At 39.3% G+C, this 25196-nt stretch overlaps 1 protein-coding gene across 4 annotated transcripts in view; it reads right to left on the minus strand.

Annotated features, from left to right (window-relative positions):
* The window catches only part of sipa1l1 (signal-induced proliferation-associated 1 like 1), a 96457-nt gene that overhangs the window by 42383 nt on the left and 28878 nt on the right, over positions 1-25196 (minus strand). For 3 of the 4 annotated variants that reach the window (XM_074685772.1, XM_074685773.1, XM_074685770.1), the window contains 2 exons: positions 15977-16045; positions 2499-2578 (listed from right to left, as the gene is read on the minus strand). The gene's annotated coding sequence lies outside the window, so the exon portion shown is untranslated. The remainder of the gene's footprint in view (positions 1-2498; positions 2579-15976; positions 16046-25196) is intronic. The other variant, XM_074685771.1, reaches the window with a different exon arrangement.

Here is a 25196-nt window from a genome sequence, read left to right on the forward strand (position 1 = left end):
AATACAGAAACTTATCAGAAAATAAAATCTCATCAAGGTGGGAATTTGAGGATGAGGGTGTGTTTGAGTCCCTAGGACAGCAGACAGTTGAATAGTCTTACCTTAAAGTCTTATAAGTTCATATTTAAAACTTGTTAAAGCACAGAATACTCGACTTTCTCTTGAATTGTTGATCTAAGTTACTAACCTTGAAGGACAGCCACCCTATTGTTAACTAGAGAGTGCTTGCTGTTAAAGATTTTTAATAAGTTTAGCAGTCTAATTTCCTGCAGTAGATAACACTAATAACAACATAAGCAGAAGCAGTACAGGTTGAAGTCAACATCTAGAAATGGTGTTGAGTAAATGGACTGAAAGCTCAAACATTAATATCACAGAAATAATTCTTCAACCGGTTTCCTCAGCTTTCTATCAGATTGGTCTCACTACTTATCTATCACTTCTTCAAAGACATTCATTTTTGTTGAGAGCTCAAATTATGCTCTGCAGAAAGCAAATTATGCCTTTAAAAGTGTGTGTGTATCAGCCTGTGCAGACTTACTGGGTGTTACAGACATTTCTCTGATAAGACAGGCTGTCTGGTATTTTTGTGTTGGATATCTTATTTATTGTATTTAAAAAGTTTTCATTACCAATTTGAGCGCAATTTGAATCCTTCATTGAAATATGTTTAACATGGCTTAACACAGGATTGCCACATCTGCAGCTTAACAAGTTACACCTGGTGGAGGTTGATTGTGCATGGGCTGAGATTTGTTGCTGAGGTGTTTCAGGCATGTCCATCCAGGAAGAGACCCTAGGGTTGACCATAGACTGTATAATCATGGCTGTGGTCTCCCTGAAGTCACTGTTTTTATAGCCAATTATTTAATTCTGGTTTTACAATCTATAAAAATTATACTAATACATTACGTTATTATTATTATTATTATTATTATTATTATTATTATTATTATTATTATCATTATTGTTATTATTATTATTATTGTTATTATTATTATTATTATTGTTATTATTATTATTATTATTTTCCTATTTCATTTATTTATTTATTTTTTTATAACATAATTTCTTATGTGTTCTAAAGCCCTATATATGTATATATTTATATATGTATATGTATGAATTTGTTTTATCAACAATTTTTGTATATCCCTGTGTTTTTCTTCATGGTCCTGTTTTATGTATAATGTTAAATAGATCCTCTGGTCAATTAACATTCAAAAATGGCTGCCAGTGCCAGCACCATCCAATTGAAACTGTCTTTCAGGCCCTCTACCAAAATGGTGCCGATGATCCTTCCCCTTTGGACATTTCCCCTCACCCTCTACCAGCACCTCACTGGTCAAAAATCACATAGTGGCTATAGTGACACACCCCTGCAGTCAATCCATTGGCTGAATCAGATGTAGCTTCACATGACTGGACATTCCATGAAAATGTTTGTCTCTTCTTATTTGTTCAATTCCAGCCCTACCCTTTTTAAGTGCTGTTTTTAGTTCATTTCTGATGACCCTGGTGAAGGCCACAAGCCAAAATGCGTTGGTCAAATAAAGTTGTTTCCTAAACTACAAGTGTTGCTGGAGCTTTTCTGACCTCTTCAAGACTCTTGACTCTCCAAGCACCTTGGAAGTTGGTGAAGTTGTGCCAGGATTTTTTGACCTCCCTGAAGTCACCCAAACTTCTGAAGCAAATCGGCTATAGCAGCAATGTTGGAAGTGCTATAGGGCTGTGTTATGCCCCTGAATGGGTGAGCTCATAATCTCCTCTAAACTGCCGAGTTAGAAAAATATTCACCCCCCTGTACAGTGTGTGATGATAGTGGAATTAGCGATTCAGACAGGAGACGTTTCTTGAACCAGGCTGTAAATAGGTTAATTTCCACTTTGAAAATGTTTTGTTTTGGCCTGGTGTGCATGTGACATCCAGTACTTCCGTAGCAAGCCTCAAGCAGACAATCAAAAAAGAGCAAGTTTTGTCTCAAATTCTCAAATGGATGGATGGATGGATGGATGGATGGATGGATGGATGGATGGATGGATGGATGGATGGATGGATGGATGGATGGATGGATGGATGGATGGATGGATGGATGGATAATTATTTCGATTGGTGTGAAAATCTACTGTCAACTTGCAAGGGTGGGAAACTTGCAGACCAGATGCCTAAACTTGCATAGTTACATGCAGGGTGCAGGTCATAGCTACACCTGTGAAGATGCATACCGTATGAGTCAAGGTGTAACTTGTTTGAAGAAAATGAACGTGTATTTTCACGATCACTATCACAACTTTGTTTGAAGCCTTCATGTTAGCAGCCGTGTTGGACTGTCTTGATAGTTTCACGCTGACTCACAGTGACAGAACCTCTCATTTCCATACTCGTGAATCATCACTTCAAAACAGTTTGACCCTTCAGTGAATTCATTGTAACTTGTGATCCATTGAGTTTTTGTTTTTGATTTTAATGAAGGAATGTTACTATAAAAACATTCTTACCTGGCCTTGGTAACCGGAAGGAAAGAAAAACAGGTGTCCTTGGATTGTGAGTGTTTCACTCTGGAGTAGATGCAAAGCTCCTAAAAAGGCAAAGATGAAAAGTTGTCAAGATAAATGTCATTTTGTATTTTTAACTTTAACACACTTTTCTTTAATTAAAGTCCTCGGCCGCAGGAAGAGGGCATTTTCTAGTTTAATTTATTCTTTTCTTAAATGCAAAAAGATTTCTAAATTGAAAGTTACATTATCTTGCTATTTCATTAGCTAAACAAGTATTTGTCTTGTCACCAACAATTGTTTTACAGACTTTTTGAAGTAACTCTGGTTTTGTTACCACTCTAAGCGTTTTGTCTCATTTCCTTGTGCCAGTGTAGGAAGACAAAATTTAAAAAAAGTTTATCATTGCAACATAAGATTCTCAGAAACATAAACATTTTCCAGTTAGCTTCTTGGCTTGAGAATGCACAATTTTCAACACCTTTGGATATCATGTCAGTGAACAATGCCAGCACTCTGTCCCTCTAGGCTCACAGCTGTTATATTGCCTCTTTCTTTGGGGAGCAGAACAAATAGGAGTGATGGGAAATGGAGGGGCAAAAAGAGGACACAGATTTGGATTCTAGAGAGAGGGATGTGGAGGGTGGGTAAGTGCCACTTAGTTTTTCAGGTTCAGGATGTGCAACAATGACACAAAAAGCTGTGGCCTTCAACTGCTGCAGCCCCTAAGTGCGACATACGTGAGTGTGTGTGTGTGCATGTGTGCCTGTTTGCTTGGCTGGGAACACATAGGAGTATACAGCATCACCACACAACACGTTACACACACCTCTTAGGAGTTTCAGGGTCTAATGTGCAGCTTCTCCCTCTTTACCTCCTGACTGTTCAGTTATATGCAACGGTCTGACACAGTGATACCTGCCTTGGAAAACGATAGTCTATTACACTCTACCTCTGCAGAGCTAACAACGCTCAGCTATAATCACTGTAATGAGTTTGTTGTGGTGCCAGTTTTAATGACTCTTAAGTGTTCCTGATGTTTCTGAACCAAGAAAACTTTAAGCTGCACTGATGCAAACCCCCTAAAACTGAACCACTGCACCACTTTTCTTGTTCCTTCCTGCTGGTTTGTAGATATTCACACAGACCGTTGTATCTGGGTCATGTGTGCTCTTATGAATCAGGTTTATACGGCAGATTGCCCTCGTGACTGTACGATTTATTATTTATGGCGAGCAGAGAGGATCTTTGGCTGGTTGACTGGTTGGTTGGTAAGGATGTGAGTGATTTCCCTGCAGACTGCTCTGTTACTTACACATCCATGATGATGCTGTAACTGTTATCTCACATCTCATCATAAAACAGCATATAACAGCATTTGAATATGCACTTTATGCTGGCAGCCTATCAACCTATGAGATGGCAGGTAGAAACAAAACGCAGGTTACCGAGCAGGGTTATAATAGCGAAAGCTTCACAGCTGCACAGAAACTGCACATTGTGGACTTCTTTTAAGATGATGTTTAAAACATCATTTGTAAGGCCGGGACAATATGCTATCCTGGTGATTTGATTCTGTTACAATTTTGGGGGTGCCAATTTGATTTAAATTGCGATTCTTCAATATTAATGATTTTTGCAACTTTTAGTTTGCTTTTTTAACACCAGACCATGTGGAAAAGTTAAATGATGATGATGATGATGAGTTTCGTCTGTTTCGACATGTGTCTCCCACTGTATTGTTGTTGTTCTGCGCGCTTTGTTGGAGTACATGAAACCCGTGCAAGTTTAGTACCGCCTGAAAAAAAAAAAAAAAAGTTCTGTTCCACATAGACCAGGCCTATTCATAAAAGATGAGAGGGAATATTTTTCACCTGACATTTTGACCAGTGGAGTTGAGATATGTCGAACTTCGGCAGATTTTACCGGAATTACCGGATAACGGAAACCCAGCGCGATATATATCGATTTTCGATTTTTTTTCTCCAACCCCTAATTATTTGAGATACAATCTTAAAGAGGGGGTATTAAGCTCTTTTTAAACATGTTTCTCTGGTACCTCCCTAATAGTTAAAAATGGTTTACAGCTCAAAGAAATTTCCATTTTTCTCTCACTTGTGTTTTAGAAAACCCTTATTCCAGCCATAATGTGAAACCCTTTATTTCAGCTGCTGCTCTTTAAAGGTCCTCACCTAACAAACCCACTTATCTCTGATTGGCCAGCAATCTTGAGCCCTGTCTTGGCATAGTTATGAGCAAATCTATACGTAAACCTTGCCTGCCCCTCCAATGCATGATGAACCAGTTAGGAAGTCCTTATGTGGTGATGTCATCATTTCAGCAAGTCTCATGAAGATCTCATGCTATTTTTGATAAGTTTACGAACAGATTCAGGGATTTCTACAACATATGAATGACAAGTAGGACAAGTTTAACTTAAAAACATGACATTGTTACTTTATATCCACATTTAAAATATGGGAAAGCAGAATACCCCTTCTTTAAGTTTTGTTGAATGTGCAGCTTTATGAGATATTTACATCACTGAGCTGATTTTACACTTCAAAAGCCTTTTAATATGCAATGTTCCAGACCAAGCAAAACTATAATTAGTCTGACTGGGAGCTGAATTATACACATCTGAAAGCTAAAACTGCGACTTGTCTAATTTTAATGAATCTGCAGGTACGATGCATCTCATTAACAAACCCAAGGGGCTCTTGTTCCTTAACGCCTGCTGTTTTGTTTTCTTAACAAGCTGCATTCTAGAGAAAGAGCTCTCTTAGTGAATGACAGCTGTTTGTTTTGAATGTATTTTTTGTGCTCTCATTTCCTATCTTTCAAGCTCCATCACCTAACACTGTTTTTTTCTTTAACAGTCTGTATTTAACCTAACTGTTGCTTTCTTCAAAGACCTAAACAAAATTATAAATAAATAAATAAATAAAAATACGAAAGGGATCACGAGTTAGAAACACCTTCACATTGGATGACATTTACTGCCATAACACATGCTGTCACACCTTGTTCCCTCCCTTGTGTCTCCATAAGACAATAAATAAGTAAACAGCAGAGGACACGCACACACATGCACTCACACATGCAAATACTGAGCAGGGGGTCTGCCTATCTGAGAGTTTCCAATCCATTTACCATAGCCCCTCTGTGCCTAAAAATAAGCTGGTGAAACTAACCAAGCTGCAGGCAACATGTTTGAAGGGTACTGTTCAGGCGCCACACACTCGAGGGGATTTGGCAGAAGCTTCAGCGTGTGTACGAGTGTGTGTTAGGTATCAGTGTGCACTTCTTTGATACACGGTGGGAAAAAACAGGTTTGGATTTGTATGAGATGAGTATCCCATGCAGTGTTCTTGTCAATAGCAGATAATCAAATAATCTATGTAAGGAAAGCAAAGCAAAATTCGTATCTTTACTGAATACACTGTCATTGACACACAAGCTAAACGCAAAACAAAAGGTAGGGAAGGCTTACTGCTCTTTACTTACTAGAAAAGCAAAGTTCATTGTTTTAGTTGCTACATTAAAATGTTTTCTTTTTTATTTCTGGCGTTCAACCCATTAAAGAAGTGGACGGACAACTTCAACTGAATGTACATGTGTCTGTTTTAGAGATGCATTCTTCTTAATTAACTTAATGCACCAAAGAAAAACTTGTACCATGCTACCATGGGGATATGTTATGCATGCATGTACCCTGAACCACTTCAAAGATTCTTTTATCAGTGCATCATGCATCTCTACACTTCATTACTAATGTAAAGTCCCTTCACCAGCCCTTCTCTCTGATTTAGTTGGGTGGAACTCACTGACAATTCCTAGACAGCAACATTACACAGAGACACCATGTGATGCCGCGGCACCCTTCTCTGTTCCAGCTCCACAGAGTACCAGTTGTTCTTGACTGTACCCTGAGTTTTGACAGATCTGGGGAAGACTGTTGTTCTCTACGAGGCACCTCAGGCATGGATAACTTCAAAGAGAGCTAAGATCAGACCTGCTGATACCACTTCAAAGATCCAGAGGTGTCATAACAGTGAGGTGACAGAGGCATGGGGCTGCAATTTCCTATGATGGCTTTTCATGTCTATATACTTGTGATTCTTCTCATCACCTTTTATTTTCAAAATGCTATTGCATTTATTCATCTTGTCCTTTTTACTCACTTTTTTATTTTCATTAACTTTCTCTCACTTCCTTAAAACCTTTACTGTTTAAATTTTTCAAATTGATTTTATTTGTAGCTCTTCTTACCGTTTCACCCTCTTATCTTCTTTAGACTTCAGTCTTGGTCCTCATGGTCTCACTTGTTTTTGTTTAGTTCTACAGTAATGTTAATATGTCCTATACATTTTTAAAAAATCAGGGTTTTTTCTTAAAGTTTTTGGTAATATCTGGATTTCAGGGTTGTTTCTGTTTAAAGTCTTTTGTGTCTTGGGTTCTTGCTTTGTTTATATGTTTATGTTTGCTGCTTGTTGTGAGAGTACTTGATAAACCAACCTTTTTTTTTAATGGCATGCACAGACATTTTGAAGGGCAGGGGGGAAAGGGAAAAGGCATGCACTTGTATTTGCCATCCAAGAGATCAGTTTATCATGTTTTGAAATGGCAAAGAGGGCAGTTTATTGCATTTTGCCACCCAAAATGAAATTTCTAGCATGTGTTTTGGCTCCCAATTGGGCACTTAAGCACGCATTTTGGCTCCAAAGGGTTTTTCAAAAATTGGGCCATGAGGGTTTTGACCCCACGCAAGAGTTTTGAGCATTGAAGCCTAGCCCAAACAATGGGGGTGTCTTGATGCAATATTGATATCAGAGATCAACCAATCCCATATCAGCCAAAAAAAAAGACGCAAATTGATTGTATCGGATGGTATCAGCTTGCATCAAAATTCTCTGATAGAAACACTTTAGTACAAGCCTGGATCCAGCGCACAGAACCCACATGATCACAACAACAGTGTGGTGTTGTGCTGTGTGTTAAGGTGCTAAAAAAGTAGCAAGGAGTAGAACTGACGTTGATGGTGTGGCAGTATTTTTTGTCCAAGTCTTAAAAAAAAGGTTGCAGCTAAGTGCAAGTTTGTCGTGCACAAGTTTCCTGTAGTGGCACGGAACTAGGGAAGTCTAATACAACCAACCTCATCATCGAGTTTGAGTAATGACACTTGATCAACCCTTTTCCAGGCTTGATCAAGTGTCAACTACCTTGTGTTTTTAATTTAACAGACTAAATCGCCCTATTTTATTGACATGACAGGATGTCAGTTATGCGCAGTCAGGTTCAACTCCTCGAGATCTTGCCCACATGGTGAAGCATGCGCATTTACACACACAGACATGCACATTCCATATAGCGGATAGAGAGCTGGGAAAACCACACAAGAAGCATCTCCCAGCGCCTCCTCTGTGATGATGCAACACTCATACTCTTGCTTTCCCCCCCCTGCTGCCGACTATGTTGCTGCCCCCCAATGCTGTAAACCTGGGGAAAACACTGCATACTACAAAAAAACAGTATGATTTGTGCTAATATCCCATCAGATCAATACTGGTATCAGCCAAAACTCAAGGCTGCAATATTGTACAATATAGAAAGAGAAAAGACTGTATCAAAACACCCCTAGTAAAAACATTAACAAACATGTAGTACTAATATGGGAATGCTTTGCTCGTTTCAGCTTGATTTTGATAAAAAATTACACCACACTGAGGTGGAATCTGGTTTGCAGAAATATTTTCCCCTGAAAGCATCTTTCTGCCTTCATCCATTCAGTTACATCAGTAGAGCAAATTGTCATTAAAGAATAGTAAAAACACAGTCTGGGCGAATGGCTCAGTCAGCTGTGCACAGACAGCAGCTATGCAGCCACCTGGTCTTCTGCAGAAGCCACCTCCGCACCACCAGTGAGAGCCCTCTAATCTGTGCCAATCAGATGACGCTAAACAGCCATTTGTTGTTGAATCAGGCACCAGAGCACGCCCCCCTTCTTGTTCCAACAGACCCAAGCAAAACGCTGGCAGAGGAGAAGAAGCCTGTGACAGAAGGAGCAGCGTGGTGAATAAGAGGGAGAAAAACTAACTGTGGTGTAATTAGCATGGTGGCTGAGGGCTGATGTTCTGAGGGGAGGTGAAGAAAGGAGATGGTTTGTAGGGATGAATTAAATCAATTTAAGATCAGAGTTTAAGAAAAGATTGCTAGAAGAAAGAAAAACAGAGAAAGAAAAACCTCAGCCCTGTCGTCAGCTAACGAGTCAAAGCATCCTGGTTACAGCAGCAGGATGTCTTTTATATTTAAATCATAAGGTTTGGTTCAAGGTCTAGCCTACATACAAATCACCAATTATATGTTAAATCGACAAAACAAACAAACTGGACTGCTGCTTCAAAAGAAAGTGTATGTTTTGCTGCACAAAGTTCAGGGGTGGAGGCAGGGACAGAAAGAAATGAAGATAATTGCATGTTTCATCTCTGCATGGCCTCACTAGCTCCAGCACAGTCATAAAATTCTCCTTTTTTAACGACAACAGAATAAGATGCTGGGTTTTTTTTCTTATATCACATGTGAATTTCTCAGCTACAGATTCTCAGCCTTCATAAAGAAGCTGCAGATTTCCAAAATGGCGCTGCTCTGCGTGGGCAACGCTGAGCTGAACACTGCAGCAAGGAGAGGAGTGAGTGGGACTGAGGACTGAAAAGCAGCTCACTCTAAACAAGGAGAGGAGGATAGACAGGCAGACAGATACATGGACAGCAGGGGAACAATGACAGGCATGAAAATGACAATTAGAGGAATAGAAATATGAATGAATCCACAGTGAATCCTACACACTTCCACCTGAGCCTTCAATCTTGCATAACATCCACACTAAGCCTTATTGTTTCTGTCTCAGCCTTCAGTCCACACTACAAAGCATTCCTCACCCAAAGCCGGGGCTTTCACCAAACAGTTGCCAAAGTAGATCAATTTTACAAACACTTGATGTGTGTGTGTGTGTGTGTGTGTGTGTGTGTGTGTGTGTGTGTGTGTGTGTGTGTGTGTGTGTGTGTGTGTGTGTAGAGGGGGTAAGAGCCTAGCAAAGCAATGAGGTAAGCCCCACCAGAGAGGTAGAGGCTGCTTGCACTAAAGAATATTCTGACCCTAATTGATAATTGGCTGGATAAAACACTTGATTCTGATTGGTCTAAACCTCGTAACAATGGTGTTTAGTTCTCACATATGAAAAAAGTCTGCAACATCCCCCCTCTGCCTGTTAACACTAGGGCTGGGACGATATGCTATTCTTGCGATTTGATTCTTTTATGATTTTTGCGGTGCATATTCGATTTTAATTGCGAGTCTTCATTATTTATCATTATTTTTCATTTATTATTATTTGCAGTTTCATTGTACTTTGTTGCAATGACAAATGAAGTTCCATTCTATTCTATTTATAATTTTTGCAAAATGTAGTTAGTTTTTTTCTATTTTAACACCTGACCATGAGGTATAAGTTAAATGATGATTATGACGTCTTCAGACTATATTAGGAGCCATGTTTTCCCAAAAAGGGCAAATCATATATGAGGCAATTTTTAAGATTTATTCTGGTGATCTGACATCTCAACTTTTTTCCAACCGATTTAATAAACAAAGAGTAAATTAAACAACCTTAATAACAAAATTTAAAATCGTTTTTTAACAAAATATCAAAATTTGAAATCGTAAGACAAAAAATGCTGATATTACGACATCATTTTTTTCTCCCACCACTACTGGACCCCAACCAATTCTACAATTTCTGGTAGAGAAAAGTGGTAAAGTGGAGCAAGATCCTGTCCTGCAATCCAGACACCAGCCATAGAGCTGGTGAGAGCCTCTCTAAGCTGCTTATCTCTGCAAGTCACTTTAACATTAAGAGTAGTTGTACTAGCAACAAGTAGAGGTATTTATTCATACTGCCATTAGAATGTGTCACTAGCGAAGAAGAGATGAATGAGGACAGAAATGTCAACATAAACATTCCTCAAGAAGTCCTGTTCACCTTATCTTACGCTATGTACAATTTGTATTTTCAGTTTTATATGATTTTTAACAAAAAAGAAAGGTTTGTGATTTAACGTGGTCATGACCAGTTTAATGTCAGCAGTGTTTCCCCTACATTATATAGAGACGGCAGCCCACCCCCCCTAACGGAGGCAAGATGCGACCCCCCGGCCACCACCAATTTTGTGGTGAAATTTGGCAGCAGTACAACTGAAGTAAAGTGAGCTGGAGTCTTCAAATGTTTCAGAGCTTTAAAATCAACTACTACGTAATGTACTTCATTTAAAACAACTCACTGACACTGATGGCTTTCTTAAACTTGAAGAAATCCACACTTCATTCTTAATTTGTCACAATCCATCAAGTTTTAAAAACAAGAAGTGGGTGTTGACATTTTGTCAGTCAGATCATATGGTGAGGAAACCTTCCTGTGCTGTGCCAGCTCTCACTCAAGTCAAGGAAGCTGTCTAATACTCCAACAGGAAACACATCACAGCCGCTTCCTGCTTCCCCTGGAGGAAGTGACAGGTTGGCTGGGGAATGAAAGACCAGAGTAAAGGCAAGGGACTTCCAGGAAAGAAAAATAAAAGTAAACCATTTAGAAACGGGTTCAACATCAGCTCGATAAAAGCAGATAACCAGTTGTTGTTGTTGTTGTTGTGTGTGTGTGTGTGTGTGTGTGTGTGTGTGTGTGTGTGTGTGTGTGTGTGTGTGTGTGTGTGTGTGTGTGTGTGTGTGTTATTACACCTCAAGCTCTCCTTTCATTAAATCTACCTTCAGCTGCGGCACAAGCAACTTAGACTAATGTGAGTCAAAGGAGCTAAAGTACAGAGGCTTAATACTTAGATTTGTAGATCAAGGTTTGTGATTATCCTTCTTAGAGTTTGTTTAAAATCCTGCAGGATTTTACTGTAAGCGTTTCCCTTCAGTGTGGGTCATTCACTTACAGGCAGATGTATCAAAAGTCTTCACATTCATTACTCGGGTAGAAGTACAGATAGTAGTGTTTAAAAAGACCTTTGTAGAAATTGAAGTATCAACTCAAGCTTTTTATTCAAGTGAAACTGTGAAAGTAGTGTTTTTAAAACTACTTAAAGAATAAAAGTAAAAGTAATGTAAGGGAGAAATAAGCCATAAAGGACAAAAGCTAAGGCCACGCTACAGGGGTCTATAGTGCTTAAGTCCCATTTACACCAAGCAGTCTAGTTTAGATTAGTATAGGTTTGTACAGGTTGTCTCAGCTAAGCCTTGTCCTGTTTGCTTTTCTACAGCCAGCCATGCCCCCTAATGGTGGGCAGTGTGTAAGCCGGATGCCGATAGCTGTGTCAGTTAAATAGTAGCCTGACAGCATAGCAGCGTGACACAGAGTACCCCGCTAATAAATCCAACAAGGAAGAACAACACAACACAGTAAATGAAGAGCATCTTCGGGAGACATTCAACAATTTGTCTTCTTTGTGATTGGCATGTGGCTCTTTTTCACAAAACGCAATCTAGTTTTGTTTCAGAGAATGCAGTTGCTGATTCACAGTAAATGACAGTAAATGACAATTCTTTCGACCAATCAACAGACTGCAAGTGTTGTAGCTTTACCTTTACCTTCTTACCGTCTGGTACCCCTACGGAAGGGTCCCAAGAGGTGGAACAGCTTGTATTGCTTATTTGGGGGTCTGACTCTGGATTAGTCAGTGGAAACACCGAACAATGCGTGCAGTGCCGAGACAAACCGGACTGAACTGTTTGATGGAAACAGGGCTTTACATTTACCTCTAACACAGAGGTCTATACCCTGTTCTTCATTCAACAGACTGAATAGCCTCATGTTGTTTATATTAAATACTCTTAAGAAATTAAAGTTTCTTGCTTTTGATTTGGTGTACTCACTTTATTATCCCATTTATCATAATTACATCAATGAAAAAATGGAAAATGGAATGGAAAGAAATGGAAAAAATCAAAATAACATTTACAATAATATTGTTTATCGGCAATAATATTTTGGAAAATTATCGTCTAGCAAAATGTGTTATCGTGACAGGCCAAACCACTCCTCAGAACAGCCTAGAGATCTCTACACAGGATCATGTGATGGACCCTGTAAACAGGCAACACATACATGACTCTTAAGAAAAATGAAAGGACAATAAATTCTGTTTCAGAATAAAACAAACGTCATCTTTAAGCGTTATCTCCCTCTCTGCAAAGAAATGGTTATATAAGGTAGCAAAAGTGATGGTGGTTTGAATAAGATCCAACTCCCCAGGATACATTCACTTACTGAACCTGGCATTGGGCAGCAGTGACCCATACTTACTCAGAAGCCAATGTCAAAACCTCCACTCTGCTAATAGTCCCTGTGGCAGTCAGGAATAAATTGCAGCGTTTGTATGGAGGCCTCAGCTGACAGGTAGACCAAGGTTTCGCCCAATTACAGCGAGAGAGAATGAAGCAGGATAAGGTGGGCCACTAGAATACACCTAATGAGGACGTGGTATGATTGCTGAGGGACTGCAGAGACGCGCTGATTTGTGCCCACTAGAAGCGTGTTCGATTGTTCGAGAATGGCCAGAACGAAGAGGCAGAGAGAGCGGTAGGGAGATAGATAGGGAGAGATAATGGAAGTGAGAAGGATTGATTCCTCACTCAAAGTGAGAGCATGTGGGAGGAGATGAGAAGCTGAGACTGAGAGTGGGAATAAGAGAGAGATGGTTACAGAAAGTAAGTGAGTAGTCAGTCCATCAAGTCAACTGTATCCTCTCCCTCCTTCCTTTCCATCCATCCCACTCCTTAAATGACAGCTAGCAGAGGCAGGAGCCGATGAACTATCCATAATGACACAAGTTAATTGGCATATATGGAGCTCTCAGTCCATTGTACCAGACTGACAATATCCTTACGCAATCAGAGCTGCACTTCAGGGAAATATGAACAACCTCTATCACCAGAGAACAGACACACAACTGAAGCAAGAGGAACCAAAACTGGGGAAAAATATTATTGTAGGAGGAATCTTCACAGAGCTTCTTCAACACTGAAGTAAGAGTGAGTCCTTGACAACCCTCAACATTTTGTGGTACTTTGCTTCAGTTCCTGACACTCTCACTGACTTGATGCCATCTGAACTGACACTTACAGCACAGTGATAGTGTCTTCTTTACAGAGAGGGGGAAGAAGATTTTATACCGCAGTGCTTTTTAGATTTTGCTATATGTGATCAGTCTAATTCCACACATGACTTCTTTAAACTACATGCAGATTCCTGGAAGTATTCTGTTTAGAATGAGTGGTAACAGGCTTTTATAGCTTGAGGATGGAGGTGTTTTTATGACAGCTAAATACAACTTTACCTCCCATTTTTTAAATCCAAATAAGACATGTGAATTTTTCTTTACCGGGTAGTGGTTATAGCAAGAGTCCAGCTTAGTGGGTTCAAAAATATCAGAAATTCATGGAAAAGAAAAGATGTGCTACTTCCAACTACTGAGAGTAAAAACATGGCTAGGGATGAGTATCGAATTAGGTACTTTTATACAAACTGAATACTGTCAAAAGTACCAGGTATTGGGTACCGATTCACTTAAAATCGAAAGGTGCCATGTTAAGGTACCTAAACGCAAGGTTCTATATTTAAGAATTAATATATTAAATTTAAAAAATACACTTTGTTAATCAACAAATTGATATTTTTTTACCACATAAACATAAAAAAGTACTGAAAATTGGTACCGTTAAGTACCGATACCGATTGCCAGGTACCGGGCATCGGTACCGTATCATTTCAAATGTAAAAGGTACCCATCCCTAGTAATGAACGAACACCATAATCCCTGTTCATGGCTGGTCATTCAGTGACTGTAGGTGCTTTCTGACCAGTAGATCCAGGAACTTCCCTTTTCCCAGGACACATTCCTTTGTAAACTGGATATCCACTAACACGTTCAACTGAAGGTCTCCAGTTTACAGGGTCACCCTTTAAACTGGAACACTGGAACCTGACAGACACATTCATGCTAACAGGGTCAAAGATAACCACTGTTTGGGAGTTGTATAAACCAAGTCAATCACAGCTGGGGGTCATCTTATCGTGGACAAGGGGGAAATAAAAAACACTGTGACCACCAATCAGAAACATCCAGCCCCGCCTCCCAGACATCTGTTCCTAGACATTTAAAAAGTACTTCCCCCTGGCAGGACCATTTTAAAGGGGCTAGATCAAGCACCTGAGAAATAAATTCCTGTGGCAAAAAGTTCTTCAAAAAGAGCTAATTCTTGTGGAAAGTTCCTGCGGAGAAAAAGCACCCTTCGTTGCTGAATTAAGGGATAGCTTTTAGAAAGATGTCTCAAACCCTTTCCATTATCTTCTCTTTCTGTAGTCACTGGTGTTTTTCAGTCACTCTCTCTGCTTTCCGTCATTCCTTGTCTTCCTCCTCCTCCTCTCCCTCCCATATTTGTGAGAATATAGTAGTGTCTGTAAGAGTGCTGTGAGTCTGTATGTGTGTGTGCGTGTGTGTGGGAGGAGAGGAGAGCAGCATTGCTGGCCGGAGGAGGAGGTGAGAGAGAAAGAAACAGAAGTGAGAGAGGGAAAAAAAGAGAGAGGAAAGCAAAGCATTTACTGGAACAAAACATTCTGTTTCAGGAGATAAGAGCCGCCTCCTCAAAACTTTTTATCTCAAAGCAGATTACGCCTCATTTCAGAATCAATATTTATCCTTTAGAGTTATATTTTCTAGATTATATCAGATTTGCTTAGATCACTCTTCTCAAACAAAACAGTGTCCACTGGCTTTTTGCCACCTTTAAACCACACTCAGGATGCTAGACCAACCATCTGCCCAGAGTCTGTTCTCTGGAACTCCATTGCTGAAGAAAGTCAAGTAACATTTCGATGTTAGGGGGAAAATAAACTGAGAGAGCAGGAGTAAGTTATCTGCATAAAAATCTGCATTCATAAACAAGAACTCAGTGTCACTGTGTTACAAAGAGTCTTCCATAAAGTGAAGAAGTGCAGATGTTCTTATCTTGTGAAGTTTATTTCACTCCTTTAATGGTGCTATTAAATAATGACACTGCAGGGACTTGACACACATAAATATGCATAATCCAAGGTGGTTCAACAAAATTATTTTTCCTCTGAAAATATGAAGAATACTTTTAGTAAAACTTCCTATAAATGGAGGAAAACACTGGTTGTCAGTGTAAAGAGGGAATCTTGTCTTTGAAAAAACAGATCAGACACAAATATCTAACATCAGCAGCTCTCCCCAAAGGTGTAAAGTCTATAGTCTGTCAAGACTCTGTAAAACAGGGTCAGTCACTGTTTGAGTGAAGGAGAAGACATAAAAAGTACTACAATAAATAGTTACCTTGACAGCTTCTGCCTTCTGATAAATCTAACCCAAATGAAACCAAACAAACTTAACCAGACAGGGACAGAGACTCACTGATGGCTGCAGAGTCTTGGTGAGGCGGGTGAAATGCAGATGTCACAGGCTGAAGGCTCTCGGCTGTCCCTGAAAATGAGACAACAGGCGCTTTTTTAAAAAAAAGGACTTAGAAGTTGTGTACTATGTGAGCCATAGCTTGGGATTATTACCCTTAAAATTTGAAAAAATGATCAACAGATATATAGTTTCAGATTAATAAAAGTACAAAATTTCCCCAATAACAGCAGTTATTAGAAACACATGTGTGCAATAATCACCTCAGTAATCTAAGAATTTCTTAAATCAGTGGAATATTGTAGGGAAAAAACAAGACCAGTACATCTAAGTTTTCTTTAGCCCTGTTTCCACCAAGTGGTCAGTTATGGATCAGTACAGTTTGGTACAGGTTGGATCAGCAAAGCCTGATTGTGTTTGTGTTTCCACAGCCAATCGTGCACTTCTTGTTAGGTGGAAGGGATGGGCATTTCAAGCAAGAGAGCTATACAAAATTGGTTCGTAACTTGCTTGGCCTAACTAGGCTTGGTATCTAGCATAAAACTGCAACCCGACAGGACAAAGCCAATGTCACATGAACAATTCAATTATTTTTTATGTTAGTGACTTTTCAAATATTCAATCAAAATCATTGACCATCCTTAGTAGGCGAATCCAAGGAAGAAGAAAAACGTGACACAGCAAACAAGTCTTCTTTGTGATCAACCTGTGGCTCTGTGTTACAAAGCATAAGCAAGCTTATGCAAGGAAAAATACAGCAACTGCTGTCACACAGGAAGTTAAATTTTTTTGGCCCATTCAATGGACTACAGCGTTGTAGCTCCACCCTCTGGGGTCAGATCGGTATGTCTGGCACTCCAACAGATGGGTACTGTGACCTGTACTATTGGTGTGGATTATGATCAGGTATGTGTCTAGAGGGGAGACTTTTGTAAGATCACTTAAAAACTCCTCACAGCCTCTTTAAGATGACTTAGTTAGGATATGGTAAAGTATGAGATGTACTGGTACTTAAGTTTCCTAAAGAACTAAATGTCATCCTCGCCATCTGCATCAGAAACACCTGTTGACTGAGCTGATTATTGACAGTTTTTACTATTCTGGGCCTGAAATGTCATTTGTATGTTGTATTACAGCTTTTACTTAGCATATTTTAGCACTAATTAAATCTAGGAAGTGGAAAAGTTGTGTGTAGGACAAGCAATACCTAACCAGCACAGGCCTTAATTCCACGCAATTACTCAACCAACAAATCTAAGCTTGATTAAAAAAATTTTTTTTTTAAAACGTGGCCTTGAGTTTAACATTAAGATCTGATTATCAGTGCATGTCTCACTTTTAGATCAAGCACTTTTATAAATACTGCCTTTTTTAAAATAAACTCCTCATTTTAGAAATAAGTAACTCTTTGAAATTATCATTAAAAAAAAGACAGGCAAGGGGGAAGAGATGAATTTTAACAAATAAACTGTAATGGATAATATACAACACAACTTTCACTCAACTCAAAAAGTGTCTTTTAGAACAAAAAGGAGCACTGGTGTCAATATCTCACAATGGTGATGGTCACAGTTTAAGGTCCATCCAGTAGTAACAGATGAAACTATTCATACTGATCATCAGTACAGTCGCTGAATGAAGTTAAAGACAATGAAGTGTCCCCTGTAAACTGGACTCAAACAAGGCATCTGTAGTTGTTTTGGACACACACACCGCCACACGTATATTCATTTCCTCTCTGAGGAGGTTGACTGGATTTCCTGAAAAACTGAGCCAGCGACCGCCAACTCTGCTGACTGCAAAAGACACGTCTTGTAAATTCCATCTGTGTGGCCCGGTGAATTCAGGACCTGACCTAAAATGTGATTCATTCTCTGCACTAACTCGTTAACTTTCTACCTCCCACCAGATATGATCAATTGAGTAATTAGCCTGTTCGCCCCAGCTCCCTGCACTGAGGCTTGACAGATCTGACATCACAATCTGTGTGGCCTTAACTTGAAGTGACTGACAGTTTAATTCAGCCAAATTCAGCCCTCTGTGGTGAGAAATGACGAAGCTGAGCAGTAAGAACATTAAACAACTTAACTTGTAGAAAAAGATGAAGAAAAACTTCTTAGGTGTGTTTATGGTCACAGCAGCACAGAGAACACAAGAGGAGCTGAACCTTGACGGGACATAAAGTTTTTTTTTTTTATAAAGAAGCAAGATAACACTTCTCTGTTGATTTATCAGAGAATCGAGAAGGATAAAGTTAAAGGGGGGGGCTGTTCATGCTGGCTTCAATGACCAGGCAGCAGACACATGCCAGGTGATGCCAGTCCCAAATAAAAGCAGGGTGAAACAGATACAAGCTCAATAAAGAAATTAAGTTTCACAGCTGCTGTCAACTTTGTTGTTTGCAAAAAACAACTTATTCAATCAGCTGACAATTTAACAGTTAGCTAGTTTGTTGTCAGGAAGGTTTCAAATAATTATCTGTAAATACCTCTACATTTATGACATTTTTTCTACTTATCGTTAAATCAAAAACTGCTGCTAAAGTTCAAAGAGCATATTTTTCATGAATGGGTATTTCAAGCAGAAATACTATTGGAGGGTCAATCCTGATGATTTACACCAAATACCCAAACAGTTCCCTGTCCCTTGTGCAGACATAAGATCAAGACCTGTTTAAACAGTCTGAAAAGATGCTGTAACTTACTAAATGCTACAAAGGTCTGTACTCATGGTGGGTTAAGATGAGATCAGACTTCTTATCTTGATGTTGGGTTTCTGCTAAAAACATGCTTACGTTAACAGGTCTCGACCTGTTGGTGTTTTTGCAAAGTGTCTTAAGATGATGTTTGTTATGATTTGATTGATTAATTGAATGATTGATTGGTTGATTGGTAGACAAGTGGGATATCATAAACTTACGACATGACCCATACACTCAGGTTTCTCGTAGCGAAGTTTGCGTGTAACTTAATTTTTTTAAATTTTTTCATAGAAGTTCTCTGCAGCAGCATTTCTAAAACTGTTTCAGACCAAGGACCACTTAGCTACCCCAAAAACTCACATACCACTAGGGCTGAACAATTAATCGAATTTAAACCAACATCGCAATGTCATAGGATGCATTTTCAAATCCCAAAGGCTGCTTTTTTTTAAGTTGCATTTTAAAGAGCAATCCAAAGTTTACATATTTTAGTAGTTAAGCCAAAACTTTTTTATTTACATTTCTGCACTTTAGTTTGTGTTTTGTTACTGATGAGAGATCAGCAAGATTTTGATACATTTGACATTTATGTTCACACAGTGTTTTTTTTTTTTTTCATTTCGTAAAACAGTGCATGCCACATGTTGACATATTTCAATAGTCAAGCCAGAGATTTGGTCTTCTTCACATTTTTGCTGTTTATTTGGTGTGAGATTCATAGAAGAGAGGATTCATATTTACTTTTAGATTATCATTTATACTAGGCCTCTTGTTCTGCTTGAAGTTCAATCAATAAGTCAATATTCTATTGCGATTGTAATAGTTACGTTAGATACGTTGATCATATCAATTCATGCATTGATTCATCTCATTACAGGAAAGACTTGTTTATATGTTGACAGTATCCTTTGTTGTGTTGGTCATACTGTAGAACAGTTTATTGCTTGTGTTAAATAAATAATGTAGAGAATAAACATCCCCCAAAAAATTGCATGCTAAATTGCAATCGCAATATTAGTCCAAAATAATTGCAGTTAGATTATTTTCCAAAATCGTTCAAAATCGCCCTTCATACCACCAAGCTAAACAGACAGTAAACCAACGTTAAACTCATACATGTGATGACTTGCATCATACGTGTGATGACATTGCCAGTACGTTCTTTAATGGAATAATGTTAGCTTGACTGTTTCCTCTAGGGGGTTCAAGGTAACTTTTATGAGCGGGGTGGTTAAACTAATATATTTTTCTATTTATTTATTTAATGTTTCATATAAAAACACAATTTACTCATAGTTGTGGCAAACCATTAGGAGGCAATTTGAGACGCACTGCCCTATGGGACTCTGACACTGCAAAAAAATCTTTCTGGCAAAACAGAAAACAGCCTCAGATTCTGGTCACATTACAGCCAGGGGTTGGTGAAAACAACTAGAAAAATGGACGTATGAGACAAGATAATAGTCACATAAACAATTTGATTTATTTATTTTATTTATCAATATGAATACTCAAATATTTTAAAATTCAACTCATCCTTAATACTTTCCTGATGAAAAAGCTGCATTTCTGATCACAAGACACCATATTAAGTTGCTCACACCACCATGAGGTGTCTCCAAACATTTAGGTCACTCTTTGTGATAGGATTTGTGACGATACAAAGACACAGGAGGTGCCTATTTGGCATTTTTGCAAAGGATAAACTTCTTCATTCAGATCCTCCACACCACAGATGAGATATGAGTGCGCTCCACTGCCCCCTCTCTCTGGGCCAGACTATTAGCACAGACTGCTGACATGGACCTTGGACCTCTGCATCGTCTGTTTCTGCTCGCTGGCATTCAGCCTAATGATGCTTGCTAATGGTGCGCCCATGTCAGTCTGGGAGAAACCTTCTACAAAGTGGAACAAATGTACACAGTTGCTGTGTTCACCCTCCCACTTTCTAGCACTATCCACAGATGCTTGGTGGATAAAGGGCAAACATAACCGAAGCATGAGTCAACTTTTACCAAACCTCTGTTTGTCATCCTATCACTCTGTTTCTCACACTGCTCATTCATCCTTTTTTAAGCTGGACGGTTCTGCAGTCGTTAACTTGAGCCACTTTGGCTCACAAGTCAAGGCCACGTGACGGATGAGGACAGAAAAACTACGCTCATAAAGGCTTCTGTTCTTCTTGTTTCTTTCTTTCTTTCTGGGGTCTGATTAGCATTCATAAAATGACCAAAACCCACGCGATGAAGTTGAAGGAGATGAAAGGAATGAAAAGGAAACATGGAAATGAGCATGCTAGCTCGGCTAAGGAACAGTACAGTAAATAATTAGACAACCTTTAGTTCCAGCCACAACTTCCCAGTGGGACACTGTTGGGGACTGCAGCTGCATGGCCCAAGCTTGATTGGCTTAGCAATGCCACACTCTCAAAGTCCATTAGTCATGCTCTGTTAATATCTCGGGTTAATGATTCTGAGCCTTCCACACATTCCAAGTTTGGTTTGGTCTGTTTATTCTTATGAAACCAGTTTTGGCAGCTTTCTTCCAGGGTCCATTAAAAAAATGCCATCTGAATTTTAAATTCAACAATGAAACGTCAGTAAAATTGCAAACCATGAATGGAATGTGGTGGAATCAGACTTCGACAGGGAAGCACAAAGATCTCCAGCTATGACTAAAACTGTGACTGTGACTGCATGTGGATCAGGAAGCGAATTAAAGGTGACTCAGACAGAGCAAGCTTGTGAAAAAAAAAAATCTGCAGACTGCAATGAGTGAGGCAAGTTTGATCCACTAGAGTTTCCCACAGAGGGATGACAGATGATGGAGAAATTAGGAGGGGAAGCAGGTTTTTGGAAAGAAAAAGAGCAAAATAGTGCAGAGCTGCTTAAGCTGTAGTGGTGTCTGGCAGCAGAGTTTTATGTGTTTGGGTGAAGCCAAAAGCCTCTTCAGATGATCTTACAGACCCTGCAGCAGGCTGAGGGCATCTTTCCAGACTTTAAAATCAATGCACACCCAAATAAAACACATCCCAGAGTCTGCATGAGACATTACCCAAGATTTTATGATTTAGCCCACCTGTTTGAGCCAACAAATAGCTTCACAATCAATCCTTCATGCTCCATGGCCATATGAAGGCTGTGCTGTGGCTACAACACAAGCATTCGTATTAGGCATGTTTCATCCATTAGCTTTGGCTATGAGACAAAACCCAGTATGACAAAAGAAGACTGTGATTAAGAAGAATGTGTACATTGGCGAGATGTTTTAGGAGACATCTTGACAATACAAATCATGCTGTGGTATCCCAGATTCAGACAGAGCATAAGCTCAAGTTGCAGCTCATAAAACAGACAAAATCCAGATGTCTGGCAGGACACACAAGACAGAAGAAGAGCTCTGAAGGAGCTGGTGTATTTTCCAGTCAGCTACTGCTGGTCATTGTTCCCTTTTTTGGATCAAACCCAGATTAGGAACTACAAGGAGAAGATCTGTAGTTGTTATAAAGAATTAAGTCAGTACTGCTTCTGACTATCCGCTATCTACATGAAAAGATCAAAAAGCAGAGCAGCAGTCTGTCTCTGAGCGCTTTCAAACATCTTCATAATGATAGTTACTGCTGAGCACTCAGGTTGTGCTGATTAAAAAGTATGACACCTAATAATGTCATGTAGGGACGGGTACCTTTCACATTTGACACTATATGGTACCCATGCCTGGTACCTGGCAATCAGTTTTAGTACGCAACAGTACCAATTTTCAGTACTTTTTTGTGTTCATGTGGTAAAAAAATAAATTTGTTAAATAATAATTTATATATATTTTCAACTTAACATATTTATTCTTCAATACATAACCCTGCAATGCTGCATTCATGTCCAGCATGGATAATCCCCTACACTCCCACTCCCTTGTTTTTTTTTTCTTTACAAAATCAGAAGTTTAGATTTCCACTAAAAGTTTGTCAAACAGGGTAACAATATGACTAATAGATGCTCTTTAATAGGGATGGGTACCTTTCACATCTCAAATGATACTGTACAGATGCCTGGTACCTGGCAACCGGTATCAGTACTCAATGGTACCAATTTTCAGAACTTTTTTGTGTTAATGCAGTAGAAAATATCAATTTGTTTAAAGGTAATTTTTTCATTTTGACATATTTATTCTTTAATATTTAACCTTGCAATGCTGTGTTCATGTCCAGCATGGAGAATCACCTACTCGTCCTCTCCCTAACAGTCACGACGATGCATTTAGGTGCCTACACATGATACCTTTCAATTTTACATGAAACAATACCCAGGTACTTTTAACAGAATTTGGTGGGTACTTATAAAAACACCTAATTCAGTACCCATCCCTACTCTTTAAAGTAGCGTTCCATTGGTTATCAGCCTTAGTCAATCATTAGGGTCAGTACTTTCCTTTCGGCATCCAGTGACTAGGGATGGGTACCGAATCAGGTACTTTTTTAGGTACCGACCAAATTATGTCAAAAGTACCGGGTATCAATTCATGTCACATCAAAAGGTACCATGTTTAGGTACGTAAATGCATCCTTGTGACTGTGAGGGAGTGGAAGAGTAGGCATTGCATCTTCATTACTATTCGTTCTTTTCAAGCCCAATCTAGAAATATGAAGTCGAGCAGAAACGTTAAAAACTGCAGCTCCTCTGGAGTCCATTCGAGGCTTCCCCTGATATCATAAATGGATACATCATTAATGTCTCCTTCATGGTCACTATGTTGGTTGTTGTTAGGGATGGGTACCGAATCAGGTACTTTTATAAGTACTGACCGAATTCTGTCAAAAGTACCGGGTACCAACTCACAAAATCAAAAGGTACCATGTTTAGGTACATAAACACATCCTTGTGACTGTGAGGGAGTGAAAGAGTAGGGGATTTTCCATGCTGGACATGAACACAGCATTTTAAGGTTATATATTGAAGAATAAATATGTTAAATTGTAAAATATATATATATATTTTGTTGTTAAACAAATTAATATTTTTTACCACATAACCACAAAAAAGTACCGAAAATTGGCACTGTTGAGTACCGGTACCGATTGCTAGGTACCGGGCATCGGTACCGTATCGTTTCAAATGTGAAAGGTACCAATCCCTAGCAGTGACACCTGTGGCCAAAGTCTGTAGTCTTTTTCCAGGATACATACTCCATTTCCCATGAGCAGTATCACTCCCTCTCATAGGGACACAGTAAAATCCAACCAGATCGTGGGAAATACAAGAACTCTTTTTTTAGCATCGATAATCTCACTCCAAATCATGGGTTATGAACAAGCTAATATATGTAAAAGTGAGATTATTTCAAGATGACTTACAGCCTTCGACATTCAGCGCAACAGTGGAGGTACATTCTGAGTGTTGTGGTAACTTATCAGCTAATACTGATTAATTTCTGATATTGATATTCTTGGCAACTCTAATTCTTCTAGTAATAAATTGTGATAGTTTTGGACTTTTTGTGATACTTTTGAATAACAAACTACAGTGGATAATCTTTGATTTCTGTGAGAAATTAAGATACCCTGGTTCTGAAAAATCTGGAGATTTAAAAAACTGTTGTTCTGAAATATTATCTTCTTCAATCAAAATCAAAAGATGTGAGTATTGATTTCCCAAAGTTCCTGATTTTGATCAATGTCTGCAAAATCCTTGCACTGTAGGACATTCATGAATCACTGCCACGCTGGCCTCGGGTCTGTCATAAATTCACCGTGTCTGTCTTTTCAAACTCTCACTGTCGAAGGCTCCAGGGAACAAAAGACAGATGACATAAAAGACTGGAAATAACCTTCCTCACAATTACCTACTTCCTCCTGTTCTGAGCCAATCATGGAGAGTGATGAAAGCCCGTGCCTTGTACAAAGCAGACAGGGGGATTAATGTGCCTGGTTTTTGTATTCTTTCACAAAAATCAACTTGAATGAAGTTTGATAAAATATGCGTTGCTATTCTTAACCAGATCTCAGACACAAAGTCTTGCCACGTGTAGAGATTTCAGGTCCTGTTGACCCAAGAAGAAGCTTTCTAACCTGAAAGAATAATTGGCACTCTGAGGAGTGTGTTTCAAAGCCATTTCAAAGCCACAGAGAGTCAGCTTTGTTCCTCCGCCACCTTCACTCACTTTCTCCTCATTCTAAACCTATCTCGCTTGTTTTGGTCGTAGCTCGCTATCAAGTCTCAGCTGCCTGCTTCTCACATTCTTCAGGCTCAGGGACGTAATCTTCAGTGTTCCTCTCCCACACTCTTCAGCCATTTGGAAAAACAGGGATTCAGGCCGGTGGAGCCGCTGTATCAAATCTATTTGTCGGTTAAACCTTCAACTCAGTGGAGCCTGGATTAGGCCTGATTTTAGCTGCTGCTGCTGCTGCTTTCCAGCCAAACCTGGCATGAGCGTGCATGCACCGATGGCGAGTAAGCTTTGACGGGCCAAGCTTTTCAGTGAAGCCTCTGATTTGCCAGGAGAAGTTCACTTAAAGGCCACCAAAGC

Source organism: Halichoeres trimaculatus, unplaced genomic scaffold, assembly GCF_033239565.1.
Source record: "Halichoeres trimaculatus isolate MK-OKI-2021-1 unplaced genomic scaffold, fHalTri1.1 fHalTri1_scaffold_13, whole genome shotgun sequence".
NCBI lineage: Eukaryota > Metazoa > Chordata > Actinopteri > Labriformes > Labridae > Halichoeres > Halichoeres trimaculatus.